The sequence below is a fragment of the Chrysemys picta genome, chromosome 1, assembly GCF_011386835.1.
Source record: "Chrysemys picta bellii isolate R12L10 chromosome 1, ASM1138683v2, whole genome shotgun sequence".
Taxonomy (NCBI): Eukaryota; Metazoa; Chordata; order Testudines; family Emydidae; genus Chrysemys; species Chrysemys picta.
The window spans coordinates 207,788,812-207,804,989 of NC_088791.1; the positions used below are offsets into that span (position 1 = coordinate 207,788,812).

The window sequence follows — 16,178 nt, forward strand, 5'->3', positions numbered from 1 at the left end:
TGCATGGAGCATGATAGTACTTACTGCTGCTGAAAATGTGAAGGTGCTTATGCTCTTTTTCACATCATATAGCTGCTATTGTCAGGTGCCTGAACCGGAAAAGAAGTTGCAGGATGGAAGCAGAACAAAAACAAAAGAATTTGCTTTCAGTAGGTTTGCCTATCTATAATTTAAAAGCAATTCCATTCATTGTACTAATATAAGGGAATATATTCCCTTCCATTTTTTTGCCACTGAAGAGATGGAAGGAACAGAAAATCCATTTCTTTGACTAAAATTCTCTTAGAAGGCAGTGGTTTGAGCTATCACTGCATTATCCCTTACTCTAACTCTGTGTTTGCCTCTCAGCATGTTCAGGTTTCTTGAGTTTTCTGAGAAGAATCACTCACCTCAGCATCTTCTTCCAACAAACTCATGCATTTTTTTCACACAAGATAATCCTGATAAAGTAATTATATCTTATTTAATAGATGAATAAACTGAGGCACAAAGGCTGGGATTTTCAAAGTCATCTCAGAGAGCAAGGTACTCAAATTCTGTTCATTTCAATAGGATTTGGATGCTTAACTCTTTTTGATTCCTTTGAAAATCCCAGCCAGAGAGGTTAAGTGATTTTGCCCAGAGTCACAGAGCAAATCAGTTGAAGAGTAAGGAATAGACCATAGGGGTCCTGACTCCTTTTCCACTAAACTGCCTTTGTAAAGCAATGTGCTTAGGTTAATAAACACAAAGAAACCAAAATGAATGCTGAGAAGGGCCAAGATTTATAAACTACTGAATAGCAATGCCAGCAAATCTCTACTTATCTGCCCTCATTATCCTTCAGATGATATGACCAGTGAGCTCTCCAGACATAAACTTTCTACATTCATAATGCACTCAATCGAACATCAGTACTCTGTTGCCTTTTCATTTGCTATATGAACTTTTAATATTATCTGCATATATTCATATAAGTCAGGGATTCATTTTCGTAATTAAGTTGTATTTTTTCAAGAAAAAACATTCTTTAGTTTGAGATTAAAAGGGACTTGATTTTCTTTCTTAATTAATAATTGTGATGGAGGAATTTGGTACAGCACAAAGAGATAAGATATATGTTACAGTTTAAATATATCCATTGAAGTTGATCACATTACTATAGGAATGAATTACTGAATGAATAAATCAGTAAAATAAAACATAATCAAAATGAATATTTAAGATCCAAGACCAGTATGATAAAATACAAGTCTAAATAGGACATGCATTTCTTTGAAGTAGAATTATTTCTTCTTTCTGACTGGTGCATGCACTCTCCAAGAGGCTCTCTAATTTATCAGACAAGGATTTCTCATGCTAAATTATAACTTGGATGGAACCACAAGAGGTGCAGAAGAAGCAAAATCAAAATTAGTTTAAAATATGTTTTTGATCTGTATATTAGAGCTAGCAGAACTATTCATTGTGGATAATACTGCTACCAAATTTTGGCATTTTTTTCATTGAGTATATTTGATTTTTTTCTTTGGCCAATACTGCAGATAGATTACAAATATTTAGCATAATTCTTTTTCCTGTCAATTGTCAAATCATGTGTAGTTTTTTTTATTATTATTATTATTATTATTTTATTTATTAATCAGCTACTCTGTCTCTCCTTCACACAGAGTGGCTGTTGTAAAAAATATAATTACCATTTGCACATAAAGGTAATCTTTCTGAGTCATTTCTGTACTCGGTACAGTGAAATGTATTAATACATCAGTTATTACAATGGTAATTATCACATTGTAATGGCTACCCTTCTGAAAAGATATCGATATATGAAATATAATTAAGATGTGCTTGCACAGCCAAGCACAATCCAGTTGGTTGAGACCTGATCACGTGACCTTGAAGATTATTACAGTTTTGCATTCATTCCTTGCTAGCTAATAAATAGTTCATGGTGTCAAAAGTGATTGGTTTAATAGCCACCGAATGTGACATGATTGAGTGACCTGGGTACCTGTAGTGGAAGTTCCTTAGCACAGAGAACATCTATGGAGCACTGCTTAGTGGTTTGAACAGGGCTCATTCCTTCTGTATAAGCGTCTTTGGGTGTGGCCCACTTACCTGAGGGGAAGGAAAGAGTATTGTGAAATGTCAGATACATAGTATGACACAAAAATTGGAGGTAAATTAAATAACGGTGTAGAAATAAATGTAATCAAAATTAAAAAATTGTGAATGCTTCTATGGGATGAAAGGGGGAGGGATAGCTCAGTGGTTTGAGCATTGGCCTGCTAAACTCAGGGTTGTGAGTTCAATCCTTGAGGGGGCCACTTGGGGATCTGGGGCAAAATCAGTACTTGGTCCTGCTAGTGAAGGCAGGGGGCTGGATTCAATGACCTTTCAAGGTCCCTTCCAGTTCTAGGAGATGGGATATCTCCATTAAAAAAAAAAAGACATGGGATGGCAAACACAATTGTAGTGGTATAATGGAAAAAGTATCTGGAAGGTCTGATAGTGCAATGACATAACAAATCTGCTATCACCTTACTCTATTGTGGACTGTTGCTTCCCAGTTTCTGGGACATGCAACATGCTTTCGTGTTTGACTTCAGTGTGTTTTTATATAGTTTTGCATTTTATATCATTTGTATGAGGAGGGTTCCTTGCTTTAGCTGACCATAAAATATGTCCTTGGGTATTCTCAAGTTTGCCATATGAACAAGATACCCAGACCAATGCAGCTGAGCTTTTATGAGCAGGCAATAAATTAATACTAATGCAAGCCATTTTCACCTGCCAATAACAAAACCCACCTAAAGTGAGAGCTCTGCAGTTACAGAAAAAAGCCAAACAAGAAAAGGTTCATCTGCATTGTGGTCAAACACAGGCTGAGACTGAGGGAAGTTCGTTCTAGAGCCAAGGCCATTCCCCCTATTACCTACATACACAATAAATGCTAACTGTGCCAAGAGTTCAACAGCCATGGAACAGAGTTAAGCATGAGGAAGAAAGATGACCACTAAAGTCTGTGTTTATGTGGCAAATTCCCTAACTGCCTTCACACTGTTCAGTGGAAGGAAAAAAGGACTGGGTGTACCTTGATAATAGCCTCTCCCTCTGAGCAACACAGAATAACTTATAGTTTGGGTTTTGATGCTATTCTTGATTAATTTTGTTAACAAAAATATTCATTTTTTAGGTTTCTAAATTAGCTGTTTCATAGTTTTTGCATTTATGTATGGTACATCCACCTAAAACTACACACATCTGGTGACACTACTTGACTGTCCCAGTACCTGCAAGAGAGAAGTTGTGGACAAAAAGTAGCTGTCTCATGCTCAACCAAACACTTTAAGCAACTGTACAGGTGCTAATCACCACCCTGCACTTTAAGCAGGGAGGGGTTTGTCTGGTTGTCAAGGAGAAGAGGGCAATGCTTTCTGGCTTGGGGGGAGGAAGGGAGGCTGCTGGAAGAGCAGTTAGCGTGGTGGATGACTCACCACCTAGGAATGAGGGGTTTAAAAAGATCAGCATGGGCTTGGTCACTCCCCTCTTTCACTCGAAACAGGCTGGGCAGCACCCTCCCTAATTAGGTTACAAATATGCCGGGTATTTATCTATATCTGCTGTGGGCATTATGCTAGCCGCCCCACTAAGAGGGGGCTGGGAAGGAATTTTTCCATTACTACCATATTGGCCAGGTGCAGTGTGGGGGGGTTCACCTTACTCACAGCAGGTTCAGGTGGGCTCTGTTCATGCACAGTATGACGGGCTGTAGGCCATATGTTGCAACTCTTTATTTAACTGTATAGCAGATGTTCAGTGCAGGTACTCCATAAATTAAGGCACAAAAAAACAGAAAAATGGCTTGGAAAAGGAATTAAGGAGAGGTGTTTGGTAATTGAGCAGGCCAGGGGGCAGTTGGGGACTCCTATGATTGGTACAGCAGGGAGTCATTCCCCCACCCCCCATCATCATAGTCCCAGCAAGAGAATTGCTGGAGGGACCTATATGAAAAGGGGGGTGGTAGCTGGGGGAAGTCCTCCCCCCTCCCCCCCCCCAAAAAAAAATACTGGCTGGAATTGGAGTGTCCCGGCAGTGGATCTGTTGGAGGGACACAAATTTTGCACATGCACTGCACATTTTTTTATCCGCCCGGTTAGTCCCAGACATCTTTCTAATAATAAAGTTGTGGCCTGATTAAACCCATATTTAGTGTCTCCTGTCATTCTTTTGGCCTAGCCAGACAATAATATCGCTTTCTACTGAGGATATTTGCCTTCTGATGGACAAGGCGATGCACAATCTTGAGGTCCTATGGAAATAATCTCTCCTTCTATATTCCTAAATGTTATCTGTCATGATTACAGGACTAGCTGCATCTCTGCCTCCTTTCTGGTCTCTCTGAATTCACCCCCCAAGTATTAGACCTCATGTGTTTACCTGTCTCAGGATGGATTTCACAACTCTCCAACTCCTGGGCTACAATATCCTGTGTATCCACCATTCTTAATCTGCAGTTCCAACTGGGTTCAGACACCTGCAGTTCTTCCCTATAGGTGTTATACAGTGATCAAATAGACTTCTTCAAACCAAAGTATTGTTTACTTTAGCAGTAGGAACAAAGCATTAGAGAAAAAGGGATTTTAAAACAGTCTACACATGTCTATCTAACCTAAAGCCTTACTATTTCCTGATGGAGGCAGGCCTAACTTCTTCAGACACCTTCACCCTGGTCCATGTGTATCAGTCTGTTTCTCTTGACCAGCTACTGCTTCTCTTTTGAGATAGCATCCCTTCTACTCCTCCCAGGATGATTTTGTTCTTTTGTGTTCCTGATCTTTGCCCTGTCTGGTCAAAAATAGTTCTATAGGCTCATCAGGAGGTTGAACTAGAATTATCAAAATAAATAGTTTGTCTATTGTTCCTTAACAACTCTGAAGTGTTTGCTGAGAGGTGGCTCATCTTGAGCCATTTTTTTTCTTTGCCTGCTTTTCCAGACAGCTTCCTGTTGAGTTAGGCCAATGTAGTCATACAAAAAACATCCCAATAACCAGGGCAACATACAGTCATTCTACAAATCCATCTCACTAGCAGTGGCTAGAAACTCCTCCTCTAACTTTTGGCTAGCCAGAAGTCTTTCTGATGTGAACCTCTGCATGGTGCTCCATGTTTTTGTCAAATTCAAGCTAGATTCCTCCAGAATTATCTGGAATTGGTAATGAGGGCTACATTGAAGCTACAGCTAGCTCAACATGCAGAGATCCAGAGACAGGCCACTGAGAGCACAATGCAGCAATACTTTGCTCTACATTGACTACCTATCTAAGTCATCATCTATTTCAAAGTCTTTGTTCTAAATACACTAGATCTGTTCCATTTCAAGGTCTTTTTCTCAGTATAGCTATTTCTCCATTTACCACCACGACAACTGCAGTCAACAGGGATGTTAGCCCTAACTGTCCCCTTGGTGAACTTCTAAGGGTGTAGGCCATGGCTTTCTCATGAAAAGGCATTTGGTTGTGGAACTCGGGACCTGCCACCTTTAGAGACATCTATTTTTCTCAGTAAAAGGCTGCATAATGTCATGGACAAAGAGAATCCCATTTTAGAAAATGGAAGTAAAACAAAGTTGGGGTCTAGAATAAGAACACTTATGCAGGGAATTTAATTATATATTTACATAGTCCTTACATACTATCATGATGATACATTAGAAATACATAGCGTGTATGTATATGCAACCTTCTTATGTGCATTTTAAGATAGAAAGTGCAGGAGCATATGACTAGTCAAGAAATATGGGTATCCAATATATGTGCCCCGGCACTGTATTCTTGAAATATGTTATTACAGTGTTGTGTAACAGCTACCTAATGAGCCCTGAGCCATGTGGTGATACTGGATGCCTTCACACTTTGAACATTTGTCACACAATAATATTTCCCTTTTTTAGTGAATTGTGTACTCAGCAAAGATGATGGACTAACAGCCCTGAATACTATTGTCTTTTATTCCCTGAGCTTGCATTAAATGGGTAGCTGAGTGTGAACCTTCCCTGCCAGTGTGTTTCAACACTTACCTGGAGATTAATGTAATTAACTGTTAAGTATAATACCAAATTTTAAAACAAATATCTAGCAATAGCCCACCCTTTAAATATATTTTGTTTACCTGTGATGTATAACTGATGACTTTTCCAGTATAGCAATTAATAACTACATAATATACTTGAGCTATTGCTTTGAGCTAATCTTTTTATTAAGTATTCGGGTTTTATTTTTCTAAGTTTGCAATATAGTTTTTAGTACATTACAGATGTTTTCATTAGAATACAATAAAAGGAGACAAGACTGAAAGACAGATGAAGTATTCAAGCATTGTAGCTAGTTTTCCAAAGCTTCTCACAGGAATGTGTTTGAGTGCTGATAAGGCACTGACTATATTAAAAAGACATAGATAGAGTATAAGTAGAATTTATTGTTTTTCTTTTTCAGTCACCAGAGGACGACTCTCTGCATGTTTTAGCAAACAAATAGCACTGATTTTATCTCTTCTAAGCATATTGAAGTTCATATTTTCAAGTGGCACATCTTAGAATATTCATTAAAAAAAAACCCTAAAAATGATATGTTTCTGCCCTTTCAACCTGTTATTGTTTATAAGCTGATTAGAGACTGGTTGCTAGCAAATTACAGCTATTTGATGAGGTCAAATCAGAACCAAAAGACTATATAGGAATTTAATGGAGTACAACTGACCATGGAATCCAGATTGCAAGCTTGCTATCATTTACCAAGATTGTTATTTCTGCATAAGTAACACAAATACTGAGAAATAACAAATACTGAAATAACTGGATGATTGGGAAAGTTGCCTTTTGTTGTTGTTTCTTGCCATTTTTTTAAATTATTATTTTTACTCTCTGTTCCCTATTTTCTTATCCTTATTATTTGGTAAAAATAAGGGCAAAGGTCCTAGATGCTGATCAGACATGCCCCTTCCCCCAACATTCACATCTGCAGAACAAGTGCTATTCTGGTTCTCTGGCAATGAGATGTACTGTTTAAACAGTGTATCTAAAGCCTATCTCTTGCCAACTGAAGTCATCACCTATGTGACGTATACAGCCTCCTACCATCCTGGCACCTGGAATCCAGTTTCTATCCTCCAAATTCTCTCCTAGTGCCAACTCAATGTCTACAACAAGCAGTGTTTTTACCATCTTGAATTCCCTGTAGGTTAGTGTAAATAATGCTGCACACTACTTTGTCAAAGGATATATGGTAGAGGATACATTTTTTTTCTTTTATTCTTAAATTTCCCTGTGTCAAACTAATGGGAAAATCTCATCTAAAGAATTAATATAAATCAAAATGATAGCATCCATCAATTCAATATTCTAGTAATTCCATAAACCTAATACATAGATGGGCAATTCCAACCTTTTTAGAAAGATTCATATAAATAAGGTGAACAGTGTTACACTGGATAATATTTAACACCATACTGAGGATGGTAATAAACACAGAATACTTAGTTTCCTTGTATTTTCATTTAAACAAAAATCTCAGTATCTCTCACATTGAGTGTACTACAGGGTTTATTAAACCAACATTTGGTGATATATAGATGTTGCCACAAAAAATAAGTTATATTGTGACGCTAAGACCATCTATGAAATCATATGTGAATACTGACACCTGAGGAGTTAATTTTAAGTGAAGAAAAACATCGGTTACAGTTCATTGAAAATAAAACTGAAAAGTGATCTATGGTATGTTGGGGGTGGCAAGGCAAGGAATAGGGCCAATGTCACCTCATACTCAGGGATTTGAAAATAAACCACAGAAGGTTAATAAAAAATAAGCCTAATTTAATTTAGATTAATTTCCCATTGTACATTTGTGACATTACTGAAGGTACAATCTGGACTGTTGAACAGCGGTGTCGCCTTAACTCTCTAGCCTGGAGTACCGTTTACACTGCTTTGCTGGCAGAACACCCACTCCTGGCCTACTCACGCAGCCTTCAGCATGTAATTCACTCCCAGCTAAACACATGAGCACTCTGACCAGTCACTCATGAATTACATACAGGGTGACACCCACAAATTCCCAGTCCCTGCATTGTCCCCCAGAAGTGTACGTTTTGTACTGCTCATACCCTCCTGAAGAATACAAGCTCATAGAGAGTCTATCATTTCATCAAAGGAAAAGTAAATACACTAGCCCTGTTATCCCAAATGGAGTTTTCCATACATTGTAATCCAAACACACTGCTTAAGATAAAACGATAAGTTTATTAACTACAGAATGATAGATTTTAAGTGATTACAGGTGGTGATGCATAAAAGTCAGGATTGGTTACAAAATAAATCAAAGTGTAAAACACAAGATAATACCTAACTTAACAAGCTAAGTGAACTTAAAAGTAAATTTTTTTTGTCTAACTATACACTGCGGTACATTTCACAGGCTGGGTCTCCTTTCGGCCTGGGTCGCCTCTTCTTTAGTTCAGTGTCCTTCAGGTATTCATTGATGTTGTGAGCAGAGAGATGGGAGGAGAAAAGGTGAGGTGAAGGCCATTATCTCACATTTTTAAACCCCCTCCCCTATTTGAGGATTATCCTCAGTTGGGATGCAGGCAACAAGCAGTCTTTTGTGGACGTGAGGTTTGAACCGTTTCTGTAATGCAATGTAAATTTCTTGTTAACTTCTTCCCCCTGCTGGAGAATAGCCACTTAAGCAGGCAAAAGCTTTTTAACACCTGGCTGGGGCCAGTGTGTCTTTGTCTCTGCAAAACTGGTCTGTGGGTGTTACCCAGAATTACAGCATATTTCAATAACAATCATAAAGTATAATCTCATAACTTCACATACAGTGTTGCTACACATATTTCAACAAGATCATGATATTCAGCAGATTATGACTTTTCAAATAATACCTCACAAGGCATACTTTGCACAAAATTTATCATGATCTTGTAAAAGTGGTGAACATAATAGTATAGACTGTCACAACATTATGTATTCCTTTTCTAATTAAACCATGAAGACTGAAATTATCAAGGCATTCAGTTTATGTGTTCACCATGCAAACTGTTCATAAACTGCATATTTAAACATTTGCTGTTGTGCTGACAGCATATTACAGCAACATTGGGCAATCAAAATATTTTAGATCAATAGTTCTGAAATTATTTGGTAAAATCAGGAATACTGATTTATATTTTGCAAGGAAGTTTGATGAAAAATTATTATTTTCTGTTTTTAAGTCATTGTTCTGTCACACTATTGCTGTGTGCAATGGAATCCAATCCACAATCCAAAATAATTTCAGTCCAGATTTTCCATAGAGCCTTTGCTACACACAAAGTTGGCTGATGTGCCATTCAGCATCCCAGCAGCTCTTTCTCTTCACACTAGCAATGGCAAAGCTTTGTGCGGATGCACTGCTGGATACTCTGAACTAAAATCAGTCGTGGGAACTTAGCTGATTTTGTACACGTTATTAAAGGTAAGAGAGCGAGCATGTTTGTGCGTGAGAGAGAATCTGTTAGTCAAGAGAATGGTGCTTTAATGATATACAGGCTGCATCTTAAGTCTTCTATTCTGATGCAGGAGTCTGAGCAATAGGTGGGAGGGGATGCTTTTGTACTTGAAATCAGAAGGTATAGAATAAGTGCTATCATCATAATGACTAGTTTAGAGCTTGTGACAAAATGATACGATTGTCAAAGAGCTCCAGAAATATATCCCTCAATTATTTCTCTGCTCCCAAGTTAAACCTAATTGTATTAAAAACAGCAGTAAAGGCCAGCAGCCCAAAGCTGCAAGGTGCTTTGAGCATCCCTCATCTTACTGCTTTTGAAGTCTCCTCCTTCTAGCCAATTTGGTTGAATACTCTGTAGGGGGTATTTCATGCACACTTATCTCTATTGGAGTGTTTTCCTTTTCTACAATCCACCAGGGAGCAATAGATTTTAACAGTAACAGGCCATTTTAAAAGCTTGAATCTTTTACTGCACTTAAAGGTGTTGTTTTAAGAGACTTCTTTACAGCCATTTAGATGTTTATGATTTATGTCTGTAACTAACTTTGTAGTTTTAGTGTTGGATCTGCCTACATTTCACTGAGTTCACTGTGAAAGAAATTCAAACTTTGTCATAAAAAAAACCCTGAATTAGTAATGCTGTCTTAACTTATATGTGCTCTGCATTATCCATGTATATATTTAGCAATTTCATCTATGCATTAATGTAATATCAAATATTGTGGTGCCACAGCATGGAAGAATACAGATGTTGATGCTCCAAAGCACATTTGAATTTTGAATAAGAGGCTAAAGAGCGAGAGAGAGCGAGATTGTTTAGCATTTGGACTGTATAGAATTTTATTTTTTCTTCTTACAGTATAATATGAAACTACAATGTCTTCTGATCATTATGTGATGATTAAAGAAAGCTTAGTTTCCAAATTAATCTAGGTAACATCAAGAAAATTGCATATTTGTAGCATCATGCATAGTTTTTTTTTAAAAGTTTGTCTCACACACAGCTCAAAAGACTTTCTTTTAAAGAAAGACATCTTAGCAAGTAGTGACTTTCATAACTTCGCTTTCCTATAAACTTTATTTTAAAGTTTAATTCTTAGTGGAATTATTTCAAAAAGTATTTGATATAGTTTTTCACATGAATTTTCTAATTTGGGTCTTTACTCAGTTAAAACCTGAATTTACATCTTATGAGGTTTATATTTCAAATAAGGCATGCCAGGTAACAATATGAATAGCTGAAAGTATGTGTATATTATATTTTCATACTACTTGTGTTGTTATCATGATCTGGAAAATGTGACGAGAGAGTCTATATTTTAGTATTTAAATAACTTGTAGAATTGCAGACTGATATTTTCAATGGCTTTTCATTATAGTTTCTGCCATTGAGGCAGTGTGAGGGCTTTCAGAAAGATGGAGTAGTATAATTACCAGGTGCACATGTTCATTAATCCTTTTTGGCTAGAAAGAGCTTCAATTTCTTCTCCAGTGGCCCATTCATAAAGCTATAAATATCTAAATTGTGTCAGCCAAAAAGTCACACCGAATGGTGGCTCTTCTTGAGTTCAATTTCATGCACTGTTGCTTTGGTCTTGTGAGGGAGTGTTTTGCATTCCTCACGATGGGTATTTGTCCTCTTCCTTGGAAAAGTTCAGAAAAAAAATTGTTAGATAATTGATTATTTGGTTTAAAATATATACGGATTTTACCCAGTATTCTTCAGCAAAAAAAAAAATTAATATAATTTATTTTTTTTAAATCACAAAAAAAGTAAGTAACCTGTTTAAGCAATGACCTAAAACTATAACAGGATATTTTGAGGCTCTGCCACAATGTTTTAGTAAACAAATAAAGAAAATATATCTTCTATATCTATATTATAACTGAGACATTGGGAATGTCCAACTCAAAAATTCTATGTTATTTCAGGGCTTTCATTTCAATGTACTCTGGCAACTGATTAACATGTTGAATGTTTGCATTTTGATGCTCTTAGCTTTTTATAGAGTTTCCTTTACCTCTGTCAGCCTATACCTCTTTTTAAAAACACAATGCCTAAATAATGTTTTAACAACAGAGATCCTAGGTGTTATCTGCATGAGATTCTGGAACCTTTATGTTTAAAGGTATACTTACACTTTCTGTGTATAATTTTTGTATGCCTAATTTCTTTGATGTAGGAGTTATGTGCCTTCCTGGAAAATAAGCTTGCTGACATTAATTGGAACTGCAGTAACCTGTTCCTTTTATACAGTGAAGGAGAGAACAAGCCCTTCAAAGCTTAGAAGCTGCCATTCACCTTGTAAGGTTATCTCTTGACTGCAAACCTGACCTGCGTACCCCTTAGTTCTGCAGTCATGAAAAAGCCTGTAAAACAACTTTAAAAAATCACCCCCAATTTGCAGTGACTTCAAATGATCTTACAAACACTGGAATAAATGAAGATTGCTCACTTATTTTCTTCATTTCGAACGGTTTTACAGATTTTGTGTTTGAGGTGAGCTCAGAGCCTGAATTGGTGACTGTATAAGAAGGATAGAGAGAAGAGGAAAGGCAGGATACGTGGATAGAACAACAAAATGGTTATGTCTCTTTAAAAAGAAACATAAGGGAGAGTGTATAGATTTTACCCCCAAATAGTACATTTTAGCTGCTCTGTCATTCTGCAAAATTGCTTAGGAGAGTCAGTGTGTTAAAGCCACAAAACAACATATTTTTCCCCCCAAAAAAGGAAAGTAGGTGGTGGTAGTGGTGGTGGCGGTAATTTTTTTAAAGAAAAAATCAGGAGATGTACTTGGTATATTTCTTTGCCACTTAAGAGAATGAATGCAAAAGATGAAATGCCAAAAGAGGTTGGATACTTCCACTGTCTCTGCAGGTTCTCTGAAATGCAAGTACCCCTGTTATCACTGCTGCTTTTTCCAGTTACATTAGGAAACTATCCAGCGAAAGATCAGCCCTCAAAGAGCATAATGATTTCCACTTTTAGAGTTTCTTTTTTTCAGATGTTCTCAAAGCACTTACCAAACATGAAATAATTAAGCCTTTACAACACTCCTTTTAGGTAGTTAAAGATTATGTAAGGATCGCTTCACCTACGTTGAAATTTAGCCACCTCTAGGGTGGAACATAGCAGCTGTCTAACAGAAAACAGTACTTGGAACATGTATAATGACACTGCCTGAAATTCAAAGTGCATGGGTAATTTAATCAGAATGCAATTATCTGAGTTAAGATTTGGCCTTGGCAGGGGGCTAACTTCCCTACTTTATTTTAAATGCCATGAGTTTTAATATCTACGTGTAGTCACGAGCATGTGTTTACATGTGGTACTAAATATGGCATCTTTGTTAGTTAATGACTCTGAAAGAATGTTTATATTTGGTGGCAAAAGGCTCCCAGTCTATCTGATATTTGGAACTTTCTTAAAATGGTAAATGTTTAAATCCATATCCTTGCTGGAATAAAAAGTAAGTTCTAGCAAGCCTATAATCCCTTTTGACACAGTTAGACTCAGGTGCATCAATTGCAATGAGTACCCAAAATAAACAGTCCCCAAACTCATGGAGCTTTCTTTGTCCTCTGATCATTTAGCTATTCAATCCTTGATCCTGACCAAGATCTTTCAAAGAACAAACAATAGCTAATGAATTTGTAATATTTATCTAATTTTTGACAATTCATTGTACAGATAGAACATCTTATAATAACTAAAGGCTCTCTTCTGATTTTATATTTGTGCTATATCTTGAATAGCCTCTCTGTGTACTTGCATTTACAATAGTTGATATGTGTCCCTCATATCTGAAAGTACAACCATGTCCAAAAAAAGTATAATGGAGAAGAAATTGAGACTGTAGTCTCAGGATCAAGCACTGAACTTATCGTGAAGGATTGTTAATATCAATGGATAGCATTTTCTCTCTCATACACACACCCTTGTATCTCAGATAATAATCTTATTGCCAGTAGAAAATACATGACTAGTAAGTGAAGTTCAATGTGCATCATTGCTGGTCTAGCTACCAAAAACAAACAAACCCCAACTATATAGCAGTTACCTTATTAAACCTATAAAATATATTTTCCCCCAACTTTGTTTTTCAGTAGAATTTACAATTTTATTTTGTAAAGTTTAAAATTTTCCTTGACGTAAGAAGTGCAAAAATTAAACTCGGTGATCACTCGTGTCCTAACATCACCCACTCCTTTATTTTAAACACACTTTTTAATTTTTCTTTCTATTACATTTTTTCTTCGTAGTTATATTAGATAAGTGCAAACAAAACTCATGACAGCAGAATAAAAGGAATTAATTCCAGTTCTGAGAGACAAACTGTGAGAGATAAGGGTGTTAGCCAGCATCTCACTAGATGGTTGTGGCCGCTGGCACTGATAGGCTAGATGTCTTCTCAGCCTTGGTTCATCAGAAGAAAACTTATTAAGACATTTCTGCTAGACTCAGCATACTTTTAATGAAGATTAATGGTGTCTTACTCAAAATGCAGTGAGCCATGGCCACCCTTTGCTAATTTCTTGTTTTTTGTAGTTCTTTTTAGAAGAAACTTACTGAGGGAGAAGAGTTCACATTTATGTGAAGCTATATTATTTTACAATTAGTGTAAATGCAATATGTCAAATTATTGATGGAATAAAGTAACTTTCTTGGAATTATTTTACAAAGGTTCTTATTGGTTGCCTTTATCCTCCAAAATGGTGAGTACTTCATTTTCAAGCCTTTTATTAGGGCAGGATGAGAAGACAGCCTAGCTGGTAATATTTAGCAAAAAAATAGTTGCAGAAATGGTAAAATATTTTACTTTATATATAACACATCTACTGTGGAGCCTACTGTTATTCAGGTCAGATATAAGTGAAGCTGTTCCAGATTGTTTCTCACACTACAGTTGTGCACATTGCAATTCCATTTATGTGCACAGCAGCTTACTGACATTGTTATTTAATGTGAATATTGCAACAGTTCCCAAGCTCATCTACCAAGTCAGGGCTCTATTGTGCTATGTAATCTTACAGTACGTGACCAGGTCCTTTGATAAAGGGACGGTCTTTATTTTTTCCACACAAAAAAAAAAATGCAGGAGGACAAGGCAAACAAGTGAGATGGGTGAAAGGGTAGCATGTTTTAGCGTAAGTTAGCTGTGTACAAAACTCTTGGCCAGTTAGTAGCAAAAATCATAACTCACTGGAGTTTGTTGATGGCAGTTTTTTTCTATCTACCTTAGGTATTTCAGTGGCCCCCATTAGTGTGGTAGCTAAATGACTTGTAATCTTTTCAATACATTTAGCCTCAAAAGAATTGTGAGATAAAGAAGTACACTAGATGGTGAACTGAGGCACAGAGGCTAAGTGACTTGCCCATGGTCACACAGGACTGTGGGGAAGCAGGGACTTGAACTCTGGTTTCCCAACTCCTACACTAGTTTCCTAACTACTGGATAACCCTTATTTTCAGCTTTTTTTGAATGCCTTACCATAGAGGCAAGTTTTCAGAAGGCACTTGCAGAAGAAAAATGTGGTGACTTTGTGGATTTCTCCCACCTTATAATGAAGTTTTACCATGTAAAATGGCTTGATTATAAAAGGGATTCCAGAATAATTCATTTTAGATCTTTTAGTAACACTACTAACTTCTTAAGAGTTTTTTCCAGAACATCCAAAGTGATTAAATAGTAATAGTGTAATAGTAATTAGGGTAGTTCATGTGTTTTAATTCAATTAGACATTTAGACAACCAAATGTAATTATTCTGTCAATAAATTAGATCTAATTCTGGTTTGTATCTAACTGTTCATTCTTTTTATGTGATTCTATTATTTTTTAATAGAAGAGTATATCTTTATTTTCTTTTGATACTGACCTCAAAAAAGGCATGTGACCTCAGAGAGGTACACAATAAAAAAAGGTGGTGTGCACTGTTGTGAATGTTGTTAGTTTCAAAAATGAATTTCAAAAAGGGATGGAGATGAGGACGACTGGTGTGGTTTTTGGCCTTTCCCATAATTTTGTCACTGAGGCCTGGTCTACACTGGAGGGGGGATCATATCTAGGATATGCAACTTCAGCTACGAGAATAGCGTAGCTGAAGTCGACGTATCGTAGATCGGCTTAGAATCACTTATTTCGTGTACTTGCGGCACGGGATCGATGGCTGCCGCTCCCCCATCGACTCTGCTTCCGCCTCTCGCCATGGTGGAGTTCCAGAGTCGACGGCAGAGTGATCGGGGATCGATCGCTACCCATCGATCCGGCGGGTGGTGTAGACGTACCTTAACTGTGTAATACTCTTCTCTGTAGCTCCTGCTGCCTGTAATTCTTTGCCTCGTTGATTTTGCTTCTGTTTTCAAATTGCATGTTAAAATACAGATTTTGTTCCCTATCTACGCCTCTCAGTTTCTCTCTGCACCTTGGCTTTGTGTTTGATTTCATCATAAATAGTCTTTGTGTATCCCTCTTCTCCCATTCTACTGAAATAGTTAAGGGAAATAGCCTTCATGAGCCTGAAGAGGTCCCTGGGCAGCCTACTTCCAATACAGCAGAAAACTCTCTCTTGGTTCCTTACTGGGCAAAGGCTCCAATTCAGCAAAGCATTTAACCATGCTTTAAATTTCAAGAAGAACCTGGAAA

General features: G+C 37.1%; 1 protein-coding gene across 29 annotated transcripts in view; it reads left to right on the top strand.

Annotated features, from left to right (window-relative positions):
- DMD (dystrophin) overlaps positions 1-16,178 on the top strand; it is a 2,010,563-nt gene that overhangs the window by 1,084,825 nt on the left and 909,560 nt on the right. The window contains exon 1 of one of the 29 annotated variants that reach the window (XM_065590941.1): positions 9,321-9,494. The exons of 27 other annotated variants lie outside the window; for them this stretch is intronic. The gene's annotated coding sequence lies outside the window, so the exon portion shown is untranslated. Of the gene's footprint in view, positions 1-9,320; positions 9,495-16,178 lie in introns of those variants that run through there. One more of the 29 variants, XM_065590938.1, reaches the window with a different exon arrangement.